The following is an 18,474-nucleotide window of genomic DNA, read 5'->3' on the forward strand; positions in this document are numbered from 1 at the left end:
CTGGGCGCGCCGGCTTGGGCCAGGTCCTCGCCCAATGCGGGCGTAGAACTGCTCAGGTCACAACTCAACCCACCTACCAGCCGAGGGGTACAGCCCAACGCAGCCAGCGCCTCTGAGGACACCTGTTTCCTCAGCAACAAGAGTCTGTCTTCCAACAGTCCCGAGCAGCCTGTTGGACACCGATTGGGTCTCAATCTTCTTTAGCTACAACAATGGGGACGTCTGATTCTTCTTCAATGCTCTCAGATCATACCAATACCGTACTGGATGCTGCTCAAGTCACAAGTTTGACATTCCTAGCTAAGACTCCTGTTTCCCAAAATCTGGGATCCAGTCTGACCTGAACAGTCCGATGTACCTGCCTGTCACCACTTGGAGCACAATTCACATCAGTTGCAACCCACCTAAATGCTTGTGTCCTAAAACCCAATGCCCATCTTCTCCAAAAACCCTAGCACATAGTTGTTGAGAAGCTCTCATTCATGCCAGAATAAATATTCATTTTGTGCCCAGCGTGGGCCGTGCATTGTGTTAGGTAGGAATTGTGGATCAAAGTTATGAACAGTACAGCAAAATTTCTGCTCTCCTGGTGCTGCCATTCTGCTTCGGGAGACAACAAAATAATACACAAATAAGACAATTTCAGACACTCATAACTAGAAATGAAGAAAATAAAATGTTAGAGTGTCAGAGGAGGACAGAGGGAAATAGAAGGTAGGAGGTTGGGGCAATAAGTACCTATGAAGAGCCGAGACCTGAAGGGGACGTAGGTGACAGCCAGAGTGGCTGGAGACTGTGCAAAAGCCTTAAGGTGACAAAAAGCCTGATATGTGGAAGCAACACTGGGGGCTCAGGGGAGGGAAAGGGAGTGGAGAGATAGGAGTTTCGTTTGGGGAGGAAAGCAAGGGCATGTTGGGTTGGGTTGGGGGTGGTATAGAGTGTGGATTTTATCCTAAGGGCAATGAGAAATCACTCATGCTAGAAAATTAATGGCCAAACTGTAATAAATATTTTTTATCTATTTCAGGGGGGCAGGTGGGAGAAGAGATTGTTCTAAGACAAGGGTATAACCCAAATACAATCAGGAAGTGAGAGGGTCTGAGGGAGTCAAAGCTGTCATCATTCTTGCTCATGACACAGACCCTGACATGCCCCATCAAGTCAGATCTCTCACTGATAGGAGCCCAAGCCATCCACTTTGGCTTGTTCCCACCCCACCCAACCTCACCACCTCAGGCATCCTAAGATACCATCTCCTTGAAGCCTCGCCATCCCACCCAGCACCCTGGCTCAGTGCCAGTACCCCACCCACATTTCAGACACCTCCGTCAATTCCACGGAGAGATTACAACCTACAATGAGGACCTCCAGCATCAGACAACACCCTGATTTCTTAACTTGCTCCATCCTAACCAAACCACCCAGAAACTATGGGTAACACAAGACTTTCAAGTCTGTAAGAATTGTCTGACCATGGGACATTAAACGTGCTGAGAAAGGTCGTTACTCCACGTTAATGGAATATTTTCAAAGTTTATCTATCTACCCATCTTGTCTACCCACTCATCCATCCATCCAACATGTTTTAAGTGCCTGCTCTGGGGCAGGGCGGTTCATACCTTATGATAGGGATTGGGCTGATCCCAGGGGCTAGCTGCTAGCACAAATGGATGCTATAGGCTATGTGTTATACAATAAGGAGGGATGGACTGAGGAGTAAGGGTGATGGGGACTGTGGAGTAGGGATCACATGGCCCATCTAAAGGGCAATGTGGGGGACTCCTGGGTGGCTCAGATGGTTAAGCATCTGCCTTCAGCTCGGGTCATGATCTCCAGGTCCTGGGACCGAGCCTCAAGTCAGGATCCCAGCTCAGCAGTGAGTCTGCTCCTTACTCTCCCTCTGTCCCTCCCTGCTGCTTGTGCTCTCTGTCTCTCTCTCTTTTTCTCAAGTGAAAATATAAAATCTTAAAAAATAATAAAAAATAAATCTCATGGGGCGCCTGGGTGGCTCAGTGGCTAAAGCCTCTGCCTTCGGCTTGGGTCATGATCTCAGGGTCCTGGGATCGAGCCCCGCATCAGGCTCTCTGCTCAGCAGGGAGCCTGCCTCCTCCTCCTCTCTCTCTCTCTCTCTGCCTGCCTCTCTGCCTACTTGTGATCTGTCTGTCAAAAAAAAAAAAAAAAAATCTCATGATCGCAGGGTCATGAGATTGAGCTCCCTGTCCGCTTCAGCACTCAGTTAGGAGTCTGCTTGTCCCTCTCCCTTTGCTCCTCCCCCTGCTCTGTTCTCTTTTCTCTTTATAAAGTAAATAAATTAAGTAAATCTTTAAAAAGAAGCAGCAGCTAATCACTTTGGGGAAACCAAGGCAGCTCAGTGGCTCTAAGGCTTCTCTCTCACAACAAGGTAGAGAAGGCTAAGGTTCCCAGTGATCTTCTGGGAAGAAAGGGTCCAGAAAGATCAAACCCTTCCGCCTCAGGAAATATCAGATTATTCCTCATTCCTAGCTACTCATGTCCCTAGCAGAAAGTTCTGGTGAGGAGTAGAAGGAAGGAAGCTCTAGATCAGTGGTTCTCAAACTTGATTAAACATGGGAATCCCAAGGGCTTTGTAAAACACAGACTGCCAGGTCCCCACCCCCCGTCCTGCTCATGTACAAGCACTCTCTCTCACTCTCAAATAAATAAATCTTAAAAAGTATATTAAAAAAATAAAGGACACTGTGACCATTCACCGGGCCACTCATTGCCCAGAGCTGTTAACATTTCAGCTTTCCTAACAAGTGAGAAAACTAGATTAGAGGTAAAATCTGATTTTTAGAATTTGACAATGATTTCAAAAAAAAAAAAAAAAACACTATGTAGGCCACACAGAACATTTTGTTTCTTTTTTTTTCTTTTGACATAATCTCAAACTTACAGAGAAGTTGTGAGTACAATTCAAGTAACTTTATACCCCTGAACCATTAGAAGTTTGTTGACACAATGCCCATCACCCTAAATAGTTCAGTGCATATTTCCTCCAAACAAGAGTGTTCTCCAATGGAATCACAGTACATCCATCAGTGCTGGAAATTAACACTGATTCATCATTACCATCTAAAGCTCAGACCCATTCAGGTTTCACCATTTATCCAAATGATGTCCTCTGTAGTAAAAAGGTCCACTTCAGGATATCGTGTTGCCTATGATTAGTTGTCTTGTGACATCTCTTGACTCTTTTTCAATCTGGAATATTCCCAAGTCTTTCTTTGGCTCTTATGACCTGGATACTGTTAAAGAGACAGTGTAGTGGGGCACCTGGGTGGTTCAGTTGGTTGAGCCTTTGCCTCAGGTCATGATCCTGGAGTCCTGGGATCGAGTCCCACATCAGGCTCCCAGCTCCATGGGGAGTCTGCTTCTCCCTCTGACCTTCACTCTCATGCTCTCTCACTCTGTGTGTATGTGTCTCTCTCTCTCTCAAATAAATAAATAAAATCTTTTTAAAAAAGAGAGAGACAGTGTCGTTACTTGGAGAGTATCTCTCTCTCTTTATGTTTGTCTGATGTTTCCTCTTAATTAGATTCGGGTAATTTATTTTTTGAAAGATTTTATCTATTTTAAGAGAGAGAGAAAGAGTGGGGAGGAGGGGCAAAGGGAGAGAGAGCGCGCAAGAGAAGCAGACTCCTGGACTGAGCAGGTAGCCCGACTAGGGACTCGATCCCAGGACCGTAGGATCATGACCTGAGCATGACTGAGCCCAGGCACCACTCAGGCCATGCATCCTAAATTCTATTTTTTAAATAATCCCTACACCCAACATGAAACTCAAACTCACAACCCCAAGATCAAGCGTCATATGCTCTACTGACCAGACCAGCCAGGTGTCCCATGCGTCTTAGATTAGAGGTGGAATGTGGATTCTACATATCATTAACGATCGCAGAAGTGATGCTGTGCCTTTCTTGTTGCATCATAACAGGTGACGCCTGACCTCAATTTGTCCTACTTGGTACTGTGAACTTCGATCACTGAATGAGGTGATGTCTTCCAGGCTTCCCCACTGTGCAGTGAACCTGCTCTTTTTCTCATTAAGAAATAATCCATAGGGAGGTACTTGGAGACCAGGTAAATGTCCCACCTCTCATCAAACTTTCCATTGGTGTGTCTGTAGAGACTGATGTAAATGACTCTGGGGGCTATAGTACGTTACTGCTTTTCTTTGTTTAGGTGACATTTCATCCCAGACTGGGCCTGTGATGGCCCCTGCAGGTAGGCTTCTGTGTCTTTTTGACATGTCACTCATTCTGTGAGCACTTCCTTACCCACTAACACAATATATGTGTCCTTTCCCTGCCCTAGGCCTGAATACAGCCATTTCTCCAAAACACAGAAGTCCCTCTTTGTGGAGAACAGTATTCTGTATTCAGTATTCAGTATTCAAGATCTAGATGTGCTTCCTGTTACTGGGGAGTCCCTGCTCCTAGATCTTCTCCGTGGACAGAATTACACACGCGTGTGCACACCCATGTACACACACATTTATGTCAATATTTGTCTCCATTTTCCTCTATAGTCCTCTGTTATATTAAGGACCATGAGTTTGTGATGCCTGGGTGGCTAGGGCAGTTAAGCATCTTCCTTTGGCTCAGCTTGTGGTCCCAGGGTTCTAGGGTCAAGTCCCGTATCCAGCTCCCTACTTAGTGGGGAGCCTGCTTTTCCCTCTGCCTGCCTCTCCCCCTGCATATGCTCTCTCTCTCTCTCTCTCTAACAAGTACATCAATAAAGTCTTAAAAGAACAACCACCACAAAGGAAAAAACCATGAGTTCATCCTATGAGATCCAATTACAATCCAAGTCCCCAGAGCTAATTACCGTTTTCCCCCTTTCCACATGGTAACTCCCTTGTCCACTGAGAAACCTGATGTTCTTGTTGTTTTCAGTGTGTTCGCTTATTTGTCCCCATATATGACAATTTCTTAATGTGGATGCCACCCTCCCCATGACAGGGATGCTCTTTCCAGCCCACTGGAGCTCAGACACTTGATACCAGGCTGCCTGTCTTCGAGGATGCTCTCCTCCCTCCCATGAGCTCTGGTCCCCGAGGCTGTGCTCCTTCCACCCCATGCGGGCTAGGACACTCTCTGTGGGGTCAGCATGTCCCCTCTCCTTGTTCCCCCACTGTTGATGCTTACCTTGCTGAGACCCACCTATGGCTCTCGGGTTGAATGGCTCAAGAATAGAAGGGAAGGGGAAAGGAAGGGAAAGGAGGAGACACGAAAGGAAGAGGGGAGGGGCCGCACGGTGTGTTTACTCTGAACCAAAGAGAGCGGAGGATGAAATCAGCAATAAGTAAAGTGTTATGGGGGACAATTCAGCCAGACACAGAGGAACTACCTCATCTTTTCGCACTGTCGGGCCATCCTATTTGCTCCATCTACGGCAAACTCCCTCTTGAGCTTATCTGCAGGACCACCTTAGCCAGTGGGAGTTTACTCTTGTGATTGGAACTGACCCAGTGGGGCTGCGGTGTTCACCCTGTACAGTTTCATCATCGCCCCGAGCCAGCCCCACCCGGGGTTAATAGCTTCTTCCTAAACTGAATCATCCAATCCTGGTTACTCAGACTGTCTCTCCCCAATGGGATCTGTCAGGATGGATAAAGTAGGTCAAATCCATGGTCTTTTTGACATTTTATCCCCAGTCTTCCCGCAGGCAGCAGTGATAATAATAGTAACAACAACAACAACAACGACAGGTCCTGTTTTCTGAGCATTTACTGTCTTTGAAGCCCAACACCTCCACTTTCTAGCTAGGTGGCTGTGGACAAGTCACTTCCTATGTGAATCTCCTGGGGCTGCCGTATTGCAAAGGCCCACAAGCCTGGTGGGTTAAAACAACCAAAAATTTATTCTGTTTCAGAGGCCAGAAGTCTGAAATCTGTATCACCAAGGCAAAATCAAAGTGTCAGCCCCATGGCATGTCCTTGGAAAGTTCTAGAGGAGAATCAGCTCCTTGCCCCTTTTAGCTTTTGAGGGGTCTGGGCATCCTTTGGCTTTAGGCTGCACAGATCCAAATTCTGCCTCTGTCTTCACATAGCTTTCTTGGTGGGTGCATAGCACCCCATCTCTGTCTTATAGGGTGCTTGTAATGGCGGTTAGGGCCCACCCAGGTAAGGCAGGGTAATCCCTCCAGCTCAGGATCCGTAACTTGATCACATTTGCAAAGACATCTTTCCCACCTAAGGTCACATTGAGGGGTCCCAGGGAATGAGAACCCCTCTCTTTGGGGACACATTCATAACTTAGCCTACCATACTTTCCCTCTCTAACCCTCCATGGTTTTGTTGGGGGACCAGATTCTCCTGTCCCTTCAAGGTCCTCGCTGGACCAAGAATCAAGTTGATGTAAGCCAGATTAACAGGAGAAAATCAGATTGAATTTCGAATGTATGGGGGAATCCACGTAGACATGGAAATTCCAAAGACAGGCACAGTGAGCTGTATGTGTCATGCTGAACTAAGGAGAAGGGGTAGGGGGTCTGGGACTTCGAAGAGAAGGAATGCAGTTCACAGGAAGATGAAAAAGAGTAACTATTTGGAGGCTGCCTGGGTGGCTCAGTTGGTTAAGCATCTACCTTTGGCTCATGTCATGATGTCCTGGGATCAAGCCCTGCATTGAGCTCTCTGCTTGGCAGGGAGCCTGCTTCTCCCTCTCCCTCTGCTACTCCCCATGCTTGTGCTCGGTCTTTCCCTGTCAAATAAGTAAATAAAAATTTTTTAAAAGAGTATTTGGTAAACACGTTTGCTGGGCTGCTTGGGAACAACAGGATATTAGAGAGGACTTTGATCCAAGTGGCCTTCCTGGGTCCCTCCCTGTCCACCATACCTTGTTCATACCATAATGTGGTTATATATGGTGCTAGCTCTCTTCCTTGAGCAGGTCCTCTATCTAAATTATTTTTAGGCAGTTCCAGCGGGGATGGGTGGAAGGTAAAGCACTTTTCCTGAAGCCGCTGGGGTTTGATGGCTTCTTAACTCCCCATCATTTCATGCCGATGCAGCCGATCCTGGAGTGGCCCATCCTTGGCCTCTATGGTCTCATTGGAAAAACAAGGCTGGTAGGTCATGATCATGACCTCTCAGGGCTGATGTGAGGGTGAAGGGGTTAATGTAAATGAGGCAGTTGGTAAGTTGGCAGGGAGGCAGCCCTCGATGAATGGGGTGGTTATTATGAATTGATTTCTTGAGTTATTTCCACCAAGGACTGGCAGTCCTGGGGGTAATTGATTCCAGTGATGTCCCCTCTACAACTGCCAGGTTTTCAGCAGGACTAAATGTGCCAAATGGGCTTTGTTGAGCCAACTCCTCTGAGTGTGAAGAGCCACCATGCCAACCCGCCTTGCCAACCCGCCTTGTTGTTTCCAGGGCCCGTCTGCTGCTTTTCCCTAATTAATGCACAGGCGACACCCACCAGCAGGCCCGCTTGCTGCTGTCCCAGGAAAACGGCACAACATACTGCAACTCAATATTTGCACAGTTTTTCAGTTACTGGATGAAAATAGTATTGGGGGCATTGAAACAGCACAGAGCAGAGGAAAGGGAAAATACCACCTCATTCTTGTACCCACACAGGACACAGTGCTGGGGGGGGGGTGTTTGGGGGAAAAATGCAGCCAGCAGACCCAAGCATTGTGTCCTTGACCCAACACTTCATGGCAAACAACCGCTGTTAGCTGGAGAAATAGAAAAATTGAAAGCTGGTTTCCTTCATCCCACATCACTTCTTGAGTTTCTCCCTTCCTTTTTTTTTTTTTTTAAGATTTTATTTATTTATTTGACAGAGACATAGAGAGCACAAATAGGCAGAGTGGCAGGCAGAGAGAGAGAGAGAGAGAGAGAAGCAGACTCCCCACTGATTAGGGAGCCCAATGCGGGACTCGATCCCAGGACCCCAGGATCATGACCCCAGCCGAAGGAAGATGCCTAACTGACTGAGCTACCCACGTGCCCGAGCTTCTCCCTTTTCTAAAAGGAATAAATCATGCACTGAATCTGAGCATCTCAACCTGAGACAAGGGAACAGACAGAAACACAGATTCTGCATTCTGGCAGACACAGGATCAAACCCTCCGGTATACCACTTCCAGCTGCGTGACCTTGAGCAAATGACATTATCTCTCTGAGCCTCTGTTTCCTCATCTGCAAAATGGGGATCCTAATGACACTTCCTTCAAAGTATCAAGGACAATGTTCAGGGGGATGGCATATTTAAAGATTCACCTGGGACACATGTTGGCACTTGACAGAGGTCCTATGGGGATGCCAAGGGTGATGTCGCTGACTGTCAACATGCTCTCCCTGGCTCTCAGAAATTCGGGGTAAAAGCAGGGAGTCCAGGAAAGTAGAAAGCACCCAGGCCCACTTGTCAGGGGACCTGAGATCTGGTTCTAACCCTGTGGACTGGTTTCAAGACCTGACATCCCTCTTTGAGCCTCATTTTCCCTGAGGGTAAAGGGAGTAGGTCTGGCCTGATAATTTCAGAGGTCCCTCCCTCTGTTATGAGCACTCTATGAAGACACACACACACACACACACACACACACACACACACACGAGATATGTCTTTTCCACAATGTCAGCTTTATTCAGTCCTAAAGCCAGGTTCACATAATTACAAAGCAGGTTCAGGATTTCAAAGTCAATGACATTTCACCACATGATTGACTTGGCTTCTTACACAGCACGCAGAGCAGAACACTACACAAGTCACACAACCAATAAGATGACAGAGGGGGGAGGAAGTTAAGGAAGGAAAGAAAAAAAAAAAAAGAAAAAATGTGAAGTCAGTCTGCGAGCACTGTTGAGAAGAGACCTGGGTTTAGTCCTAGTCAGCTCTCAGCACTTACTGCTTCTCCTTATTCTGTTCAAACCGGGAAGGTTCTCAGTTCTGTTGGGAGATTGTCGAGCAGATTGTTGGGTGGTGTCTGCCTTTTTTTCAGTGGGCAGACAGAGAGGGGTTCATGGCTGAAGAGTCTGACAGTTTGCTGCCAACATCCTTTGCCATTGAAAGGGGTTTATCAGTCCTGGACTGCCGCACACCTGCTCTGCTCCTGCTTGCTATCAGCTCGGGTGTGTGGTCAGCTGGGGCTGGACCTGGCGATATCTCACAGCCGAGGTTCCCTTAGCAGCTGGCATCATTACTCCGCACAGGACCCTGCTTGACATGAGTGACTCCATCTTGTTTTCTACACCCTTCTACCTTCTAATTTCAATAGTGGCTTTGTGGGGTGTGTCCCTTGCTCCTGCTGCCCTTCCCCCAGGACCCAGGCCAGTCATATGAGTCCTTTACTGTCCTGGTGAGGGTGGTGTGGAGACAGGACAAGTGGGGAAGACTGCCCCAGGGACAAAGGCTCTTGACATTCAGGAGAGGACTCAGGAATGGCCCAGGTACTTGCTCAAGCGAGACTGTGCTCATTTTCAGGAACCAGTCCTGGCACATGGCCCAGTTGGGGGCAAACTGCTGGCAAAAGTGTGGTCCTCCAGCTCCTGCCCCCACGTCCCCAACGACAAGTGTGCTTAGGTTAGTGTCCCACTGGCCAGAGTTTCACTCACTCCTTCATCCAGTATTTTTACTAAGCACCTGTTGTGGACCGATCAGTAGAGCAGACTTGGTGACACATCATAGGAACTAGGCAGCAAGGTCCCTGCTCTCATGAAGCTCACAGTCTTGTGTGCGTAGGTTACTAAGTTTAAAAAATCATTGCTTTCACACTGCAGTGAACGCTATGGGCAAAAATGCAGTGTGTCCCAAGGCCAGGCATCCTGACCCCATTAGAGAGGATCAAGGAGGGCTTCCTAGAGAAAAGACAAAAGGATAAAGAGGAGTCAGAAGCCATGCAGAGCCTTCCGGGCAGAAGGAACAGCATGGTAGAAACTGGCCATGGGAGTCAAAGGAAAGGCTGGTGTAGTGGGTGAGTTTAGCCAAGAGCCAGACCCCCATTCTGGGTCCAGTGGCCTGCTCATGGTGTGGGCTTCACGCAGAGGGAAATGGGGAGCCCAGAAAGGCTCAAGCAGAGAAGGGAGTTGCTCTGACTCCCTCCACTGATCAACTTGAACTTGGGAACTTAGGAAATGGAAGCTGTCTGCCATCCAGGATTGGCCAGTGGGTGCCCATGTCTGGGAAAGTCTCAGAAAATGCAAGGCTGGCTTGATGATGCCCCATTTCAGTGGACTGGGACCACACTTGACAGCCCAGCAGAATGGAACTGGTGTGGGCTTTGGGATGGGGACCCTGGACAACACGAAGCCTCACTTTCCTCATCTGAAAAGTGGGGTTGCGATAACCATATGTTCCAGAGACACTGTGAGAAGGGAAGTCACAGGGAACCCAATGCTGAGTGGGTACCGGCTGAGTCTCCCTTTCTCTGCGGCTTCTTCCTGCCTCCGCTCACTGAGGCCACCAATGCTCTCACTAGACACGCCAGCTCTGCTGCTTACCCAGTTTGGGCATGCCCTCCCCTCCTCTGGGCCTCGGCTCTCCCTGTGTAAAGTCGGGGTAAGCTCCACCAAGCTGAGTCACGTGACTCTCCAAAGAGGTCTTGGGGCTCCCAACCCCAGGGAGAACTGGGTAGAGGTGAAGCAGGGGGCATGTGTGTGGGGAGATCCTCTGACATTAGTTCTCCAGATGCTGTTGTGGTTGAAGAATTATCCTCAGATCGCATATCACATTTTTCCCTTGGAAGGCATGCTGTTTGCACTCAGTGTGGGCGTGTCTTCTGAAATTCAGCCATGGCAAAGGCCACCAGCCTGAGTGATTCAAGCTCCACTCTAGGCCCCTGCTGCACCCCTGGGGGGCAGGGGAAACAGGCTTCCAGCAACATCTCCTATCTGTGGGCCATGGCAAACTACCAACCTGCCTGGGGAAAAGGGTATTTGAATATTTTGTTTTCTGGTGTCTTTTTTGGCCAGTCATATCTTGGGCACAGAAATACCAATCCCCACCCGCAGTGTGATAAGTGCCGTGGGAGTATTATTATTGTTATTATCTGTTCCCACAACCTGATTTTGTATATTAAATAATAGCTCAAACACACTGAGATGGTTGCCCAACCTTGTGAGTATGCTTTTTCTTTTTTTACGATTTTATTTATTTACTTGAGAGAGAGAAAAAGAGAGTGTGCACAAGCTGGGGGTGTGGAGGGGCAGAGGGAGAGGGAGAAGCAGGATCCCTGCTGCGACAGCATAGGGCTCCATCCTAGGACCCTGGGATCATGACCTGAGCCAAAGGCAGATGCCTAACTGCCTGAGCTGCCCAGGCGCCCCCATTATGAGTGTACTTCATGCCACTGAATCGATCGCACACTTAAAAATGGTTGATTATACAAGTGTATTTTAATATCCTCTTTCCCATGCATATATGATGTATCACTGTTAGCAATGTTGCTCTAGAAAAGTCTATTGATGGGAATGCTTCCTGGTAACTGAAAAATGACTTAAAGCAAGAAGTCTCTTTAGTTTACCTTCTAAAAAGGAATCTCACAGCATGTATATACCACATATTCCTTATCCACTAACAATTCTTTACTGTCTACTTAAATCTTTGTTAAGGGCAGACACCCGGGTGGCTCAGTCAGTTAAGCATCTGCTTTCAGCTTAGGTCATGATCCCAGAGTCCTAGGATCAAGTCCCAAGGGGCTCCTTGCTTGGTGAGGAGTCTGCTTCTCCCTCTACTCCTCCCCCCTGCTTGTGTGTGCTCTCTCTCTCTCTCTCAAATAAATAAATAAAATCTTAAGAAAAAAAAAACAAACTTTGTTAAGGGGGTAGGTATCAAGTTATATGTTTTTTGTTTGTTGTTGTTTTACCATAAAACAGTAATAAAAAGAAAAACTTAGAAGAAAAAAAGGAAGCCCAAGCTATGGGGTTAGGCCCCACAGATGGGCTGATTCCGTTTCTGAGCTCACCATATCACCACCAAAAAGGAGATCCTTCTCTCTTCCTGCCCTGTGATGAACACAGCCAGCTGTGTCAGGGGCCTTCCTCCTGGTGGGAATATGGCTGCAGCAGCAGCCTGGGTCTCCTCCAGAGAGGACAACTCCCAGGAACCTCCTCCCATACCCAGCAGACCTCCCCTGAAGCGTCTTTGGGCAGAACTGGGCCAAACGCCCCCTCCCACACAAGGGCGTGGGTCCACTGCTGTTGGTTTAGACACATCAGGATTTCCTCCTGAACCATCCAGCAGAGGGTACTCCACCAACAAGGGTGCAGCTTGAGCGGGGAAACGGACAATGGCTAGGAATCGATCACAAACCCAGGTGTGCAAATAAGTAACAGTTTCCCAGCACCTACCTTTCCGAGAGGGGGAGCCGAACCCAGCACTTCCAGAGGCAGGCGCTACGCGGAAAATTGTCAGTTATCGGGGCCGTTGTAACACCAACAGTGATGATTTGTCAGGTCCTGACACTGGGCCAGGCTCTGGGCTAAGGCAGCTGTTAATAACAAACTCGTGCTATCATCCCCATTTCACAGATGGGAAAATTGAAGCTCAGAGATACAAAATGATTGAGAGCTTCATGGAGGCTCCTTCCTTCCTATTGGCTTGGTCTTGAAAAATAAAAGGAAGACCAAAAACAGTGCCATTCCATCAAAGGGATATATTCTAGCAGCTGGAAGCAGGCTGAACTACCAGAGGGCTCTGGATGGAAAGTTCTGGAACATGACTGCATTTTGCAGCAGCTTCCTCTGCACATAGGAGCAGGGTCTGAGGAGCTCACCTGATTTCCAGATGGAGCATCCCTGGTCATGGGAGGTCCCCGCCAGGGATCTGAAAAGGGCGGACTTACCTGCACAGGTGTCTTTCAGGACAATGATGTCCACACTGGGAGGAATGAAGTAAGCATGTGCCATGCTTGGGGCGCCTGGGTGGCTCAGTTGTTGGGAATCTGCCTTCAGCTGGGTCATGGTCCCAGTGTCCTAGGATCGAGTCCTGCATTGAGCTCCCTGCTCAGCTGGGAATCTGCTTCACCCTCTGACCCTCCCCTTCTGGTTATCTCTCTCGATCTCTCATTCTCTCTCTCAAATAAATAAAATATTTTAAAAATGAAGCTATTCTAAAATAAAGTTTACTCAAAATATGGATGAGCTTCCAGTTACATATATCAGTCCCCTGAATGATCAGTACAACAAGGGGAACACAGTCAATAATATTGTAACAACTTCAGCAACAGATGGTGATCACACTCCCTTTTGTTATGTATGTGATTGTCCTGTCTGAAGGCTATATTGTACACCTGAAACTAACGTGATATTGTATATCAACTCTACTTCAATTAAAACTTTTTTTATTTTTTATTTTTTACTTTTAAAGATTTTATTTTTTACTTTTAAAGATTTTATTTATTTATTTGACAGAGAGAGATGGAGAGAGAGCACAAGCAGGTGGTGCAGCAGGCAAAGGGAGAGGGAGAAGCAGGCTCCCTACAGAGCAGAGAGCCAGACATGGAGCTCGATCCCAAGACCCTGGGATCATGTTTGAACCGCAGGCAGATGCTTAATCGACTTAGCCTCCCAGGCGCCCCTCAATTAAAACTTTTTTAATTGAAAAAGGGCACATGGGTGGTTCAGTCCGTTAGGCATCTGCCTTCAGCTGGTCATGATCTTAGGGTCCTAGGATCAAGCCCTTTGACTGGCTCCCTGCTCAGTGGGGAGTCTTTCTCTGTTGCCCTCTGCCTCCCCACCAAAGTGCCCTCTCTCACTCTCAACTACAAACAAAATCTTTAAAAAGGTTTTTAATTAAAAAGATAAACTGCCCCATCCCTGACCAATTACATCAGAACCTCTGTCTCGAGGATCAAGCATAGGATTAAAAAAAAAACTCTCTCGGGGCGCCTGGGTGGCTTAGTGGGTTAAGCCTCTGCCTTCTGCTCAGGTCATGATCTCAGGGTCCTGGGATCGAGGCCCGCATCGGGCTCTCTGCTCAGCAGGGAGCCTGCTTCCCTTCCTCTCTCTCTGCCTGCCTCTCTGCCTGTGATCTCTGTCTGTTGGATAAATAAATAAAATCTTAAAAAAAAAAATCTCTCTAGGTGATTCAGACCTATAGTCCAGGTTGAGAGCCATTCACCACGGAAAGTACTTCATAAAGCCTTAAGCATGATGGAAAGGCAGGTTGTTAGGATTCACCAACCTTGTATTATTATTAGTATTTTAAATTATACAAGTATCAGTGACCAATTGTAAATTTAAAAACCTAGGGACAAATAAAAATTCAAATCACCCTGAATTGTGCCCCCTAGTGATTTAGTCATTGTAGTTGGTGAATGCTTTTTTATACTTTCTTTCCCCTAGATATCTACAGTTATGATTATTTCTGTTCTTATTATTAAGACACACAACTGGGGGCTCTCACAGGCAGCCCCATAACCCCAGGGTCTGCTGCAGCATCTGTCATTTTCAGGGAGGATAGTCCCAGTGAGAAGAGAGAAGCCAGAGGAGTGGCTGATTTTGAAACCCCATGAAAACCCAGCTTCGACCAACGTGCCTTGGCAATGCCACCTACTAATTGAGGGCCTGGCACGGCCTCCAGTGCCACCACCCTTCAGCCAATGGGGAGCGGCTCCCATGTTGTCATGCCATGTCTCCAGCCCTCTTTTCTCCTCTTATGCTGGGACACCCAAAGACACAAGTCCAAGAATAGCCTTCCTCATGGCACTGGCCCAGGGCCCAGCACGAGCAGCATCCAACTGCCAAGCCTTCCCCTCTCTGCCTCCTGTGGGCCAGTCATCAACCTGTCACTAAATATTTAATACTGAACTCTTTAAATGGCCCAGCTGGTCCACATCTGCTGGCCTCTTTTAAGAGCTACACCTGCAAGTTGCAAGCTCCTGGAAAAGCAGTCTGAAGAGGGAACACAAGCACCTGGAGGTTGCATGTGAATTCCCGGTCGCACAATCCTTGCTTTGTGACCTCAAGGGAGTGGTTTCACTGCTTAAGGGTCTCAGGTCCCTTAGGTACAGGATGGAGGCGGGACTCCCACGGGCTGGAGGGAGGCTTAAGGGAGGGAATACATCCCAAAGCGTTTGGTGCATGGTATTCAAATAACATTAGCTCTGTTTTTCTTTTTGCTTTCTTTCTATGTTATGCTTCCCTTTTCCTTTTGGAAAGGAGGAAGGGACTCAAAAGCAGGGAATCTACTCATTCATTTGCAACAAATATTTATGGTGAGCCTCCCCTGTGCTGGAGGTGGGGAGGACAGCAGGGAAGGGGGTGATCCCTGCTGAGAGGGCCCGGGGGTCCTGGAATCAGACAGGGTGGGGCTTCTACCACCTTACTTGAGCAAGGACACCATTGTCTGAGGCTCATTTCAGACAACTTTAAAACAGGAATAAGGTGCTCCTGTTGCACACAGTGGAGTGTGCGACTCTTGATCTCTGCGTCATGAGTTCAAGCCCCGAGATGGGTGTAGGAATTATACTTTAAAAAAATAAAATCTTTTGGGGTGCCTGTGTGGCTTAGTTGGTTGAGTGTCCGACTCTTGATTTCAGCTCAGGTCATGACCTCGGGGTCCTGGGATGGAGCCCTGCGTTGGGCACTGCGCTCAGTGGGGAGTCTGCTTGAGGATTCCCTCCCTTTCCCTCTGCCCCTCCCCCTGCTCCTGCACACATGCAGTCTCTCTCAATCTCTTTCTAAAATAAATAAATCTTTAAAAATGTTTTAAAGAAATAAAATCTTTTTAAAAAGTAGTAGCATGGGAACAACAGTAAAATATCTCACAGGGGTCCTGAGAAGAACAAAGGAAAAGATACTTGTAAACATGCTTAATGAGCTGCAGGAAGCTATGTAATCATGAGGGTAGAAGCTGATTAAGTGAGGGCCGGTGGGGATGGCTGCCCAGCAGAAGAGGCCCAGAGAACATGGCCCGAGGGCCACACCAGTCAAGCCCTAGGCCCTGAAGTCGCACTAGTGGAGGCTTTCTGGTCCTTTAAGGTAATTATTATACAGATAAGAAAATCAAAGTCCTGGGGAGCAGAGGGGACTCACTCAAGAGGCACAAAATCAGGACCTAAGCCAGGTCTCCCCCTACTCGATTCAGATATTTCTTCCTCCCCCCCACCCCAATTCACATATTTCTGAAGTTCCTACCACACTCAGAGAGACCCACCAATAAACATTCATGTATTGGGCTCGTTTGCTGGGTTGGCTGACCCCCTGGGTATCTGCCTCCTTGGCCTGTTTGGTGGGCAGGGGCGATACAATATGGAAAAGAGGCCATGATCTTGGCCAAAGAGGTAGGGACTAACAGGAGGGTAACCCTGGGGAATCTCATGCATGGGGTAGGGCCGACCCCGAGTCAGCAAGAGTCAAGTAAAGGGAGATGGGAAGAAAGTACTTCCAGAGATGTACCAGGTAAACAGGGCCTGCGTGCTCTCCTTGGAAACCTTCATTTCATCTCACAAGGGCAATGCTAAAAAACTGCTCTGCTGATACTCTTGTTAAAGGGTACACTGAGGCACATTAAAATTTCCAAGCGTTTATTAGGGCATATATTTATTTATTTAAAGATTTTATTTGACAGGCAGAGAGTCAGGCGGAGAGAGAGGAGGAAGCAGGCTCCCCGCCGAGCACAAAGCCGAGCACAAATGCAGGGCTCGATCCCAGGACCCTGGGATCATGACCCGAGCCAAAGTCAGAGGCTTTAACCCACTGAGCCACCCAGGTGCCTCTATATTGATTTTTTTTTTAAATATTTTATTTATTTATTTGAGAGAGAGAGAGACAGTGAGAGAGAGCATGAGCGAGGAGAAGGTCAGAGGGAGAAGCAGACTCTCCATGCAGCTGGGAGCCCAATGCGGGACTCGATCCCAGGACTCCGGGATCATGACCTGAGCCGAAGGCAGTCGTCCAACCAACTGAGCCACCCAGGCGTCCCTCTATATTGATTTTTTAAAAAAGAGTTTATTTATTTATTTGACAGAAAGAAATCACAAGTAGGCAGAGAGACAGGCAGAGAGAGAAGGGGATGCAGGCTCCCCGCTGAGCAGAGAGCCCGATGTGATTTGGGGCTCAATCCCAGGACCCTGAGATCATGACCTGAGCCAAAGGCAAAGGCTTTAACCCACTGAGGCACCCTGGCATATATCGGTTTTAACTGAGTAGCACCAAACCAAAGGTGGGTAGGAGCTCTCCTCCAGCGGGCAGGACCTGGGGGAGAGGCTTTTTACAGAGAAGAGGCAGAGGCAAAGCAAGGAAATCGCTTACGCAGTTGCCTTATTTGGGAAAGGCCAGATTCTCGGATTCTCAGTTTTAAATTTTCTCAGATTTCTTGTGTGCAGCCTGGCTTGATTCTGGTTTAGGTTTTGTTTGCTTGCTAGGCTAGCAAGGAACCAAAGCTGCCTGGTTTAATGGTCTCTCTGTTCCATTTCCTTACTGCTCTCATTTCCAGAGAGAAGTGACCTGCCAGAGACCCCAGAATTGGCTTGGTGGAGGTTGGAATAGAGGCCAAAATGTTCAACAATTTGCTTTGCTGCACCCAGAAAAGAAACTAGACAAATGAATAAGAATGAAGGGAGGAATTAAAAGAATTCAAGAAAAATGGGCAAATGAAAGAGGCTGAATGAGTGAAGTTGTCTATTTTTTTAAGGTAAATTTATGTATTTAAAGAAAAAATTGGGGGCGCCTGTGTGGCTCAGTCGCTTAAGCAACTGCCTTTGGCTCAGGTCATGATCTCCGGGTCCTGGGATGGAGCCCCCATCCGGCTCCTTGCTCAGTGGAGAGCCTGCTGCTCCCTTATTGTCTCTCTCTCTCTCTGTCAACTAAATAAATGAAATCTTAAAAAAAAGAAAAAGAAAAAATTTTAAACTAAGTTTTATGCCCAACATGGGGCTTCAACTCATGATCCTGACATTCAGGAGTTGCAGGCTCAACCAATGAGCCAGGCGGGCGCCCCTTTATTATCTTTTTCATACATAAAACAATACATGTAACATAAAAAGCCAATAGAATGAACACCCTTGAACTCACCACCAAGGTAAAGACAATAACCAATAAATGTATCCATTTAGGCCAGCGGTTCCCTCAGCTGGTTGCACGCTGTGTGCACCTGGGGAGCTGAGACAACCCCTGACAAACTGATGGGACTGGTCTGGAGTTTGGTCTGGGCATCTGGATTTATTTATTTTGTCTTCTTTAAAGGCACCTGGACTTTTAAGACCTCCCCAAGTGATTCTCGCGTGCAGCCAGGCTTGAGAACCACTGACTTGTTCCCCTGACCTTCTCTCCACCTCCCCACCCTCCACCCCGGGCAACCCTCACCTTCAACCCCCAGGTAACCACCGTTCTGAGGAGTAGTGAGGATTCCCTTACCTTCATCTTTCCCCGTTTCCGGGACGAGCGACGTTTGGGATTGATCTCCCGCCTCCCACGAGAGGGCGCCAGAGGAAAAAAAAAAACTCAGCCTCCTTTCTCTCCGCGCGTTCGGTATCGCGCTGGAGGCGGCTTGGCCCTTGCGG

General features: G+C 47.8%; 1 long non-coding RNA gene across 3 annotated transcripts; it reads right to left on the reverse strand.

Moving 5' to 3' along the window:
* Positions 1-8,652: 8,652 nt before the first annotated feature.
* Positions 8,653-18,419, reverse strand: LOC132023834 (uncharacterized). Of its 3 annotated transcripts, none has more exons than XR_009406065.1 (3): positions 18,329-18,419; positions 12,814-12,943; positions 8,653-9,829 (listed from the first exon to the last, which is right to left on the reverse strand). It is a non-coding gene; the product is annotated as an uncharacterized LOC132023834 (long non-coding RNA). The 3 variants fall into 3 exon arrangements; XR_009406067.1 differs by lacking the exon at positions 8,653-9,829 and adding an exon at positions 12,316-12,364; XR_009406066.1 differs by lacking the exon at positions 8,653-9,829 and adding an exon at positions 12,381-12,459.
* Positions 18,420-18,474: the final 55 nt, after the last annotated feature.

Source organism: Mustela nigripes, chromosome 8 (assembly GCF_022355385.1).
Source record: "Mustela nigripes isolate SB6536 chromosome 8, MUSNIG.SB6536, whole genome shotgun sequence".
Lineage (NCBI taxonomy): Eukaryota > Metazoa > Chordata > Mammalia > Carnivora > Mustelidae > Mustela > Mustela nigripes.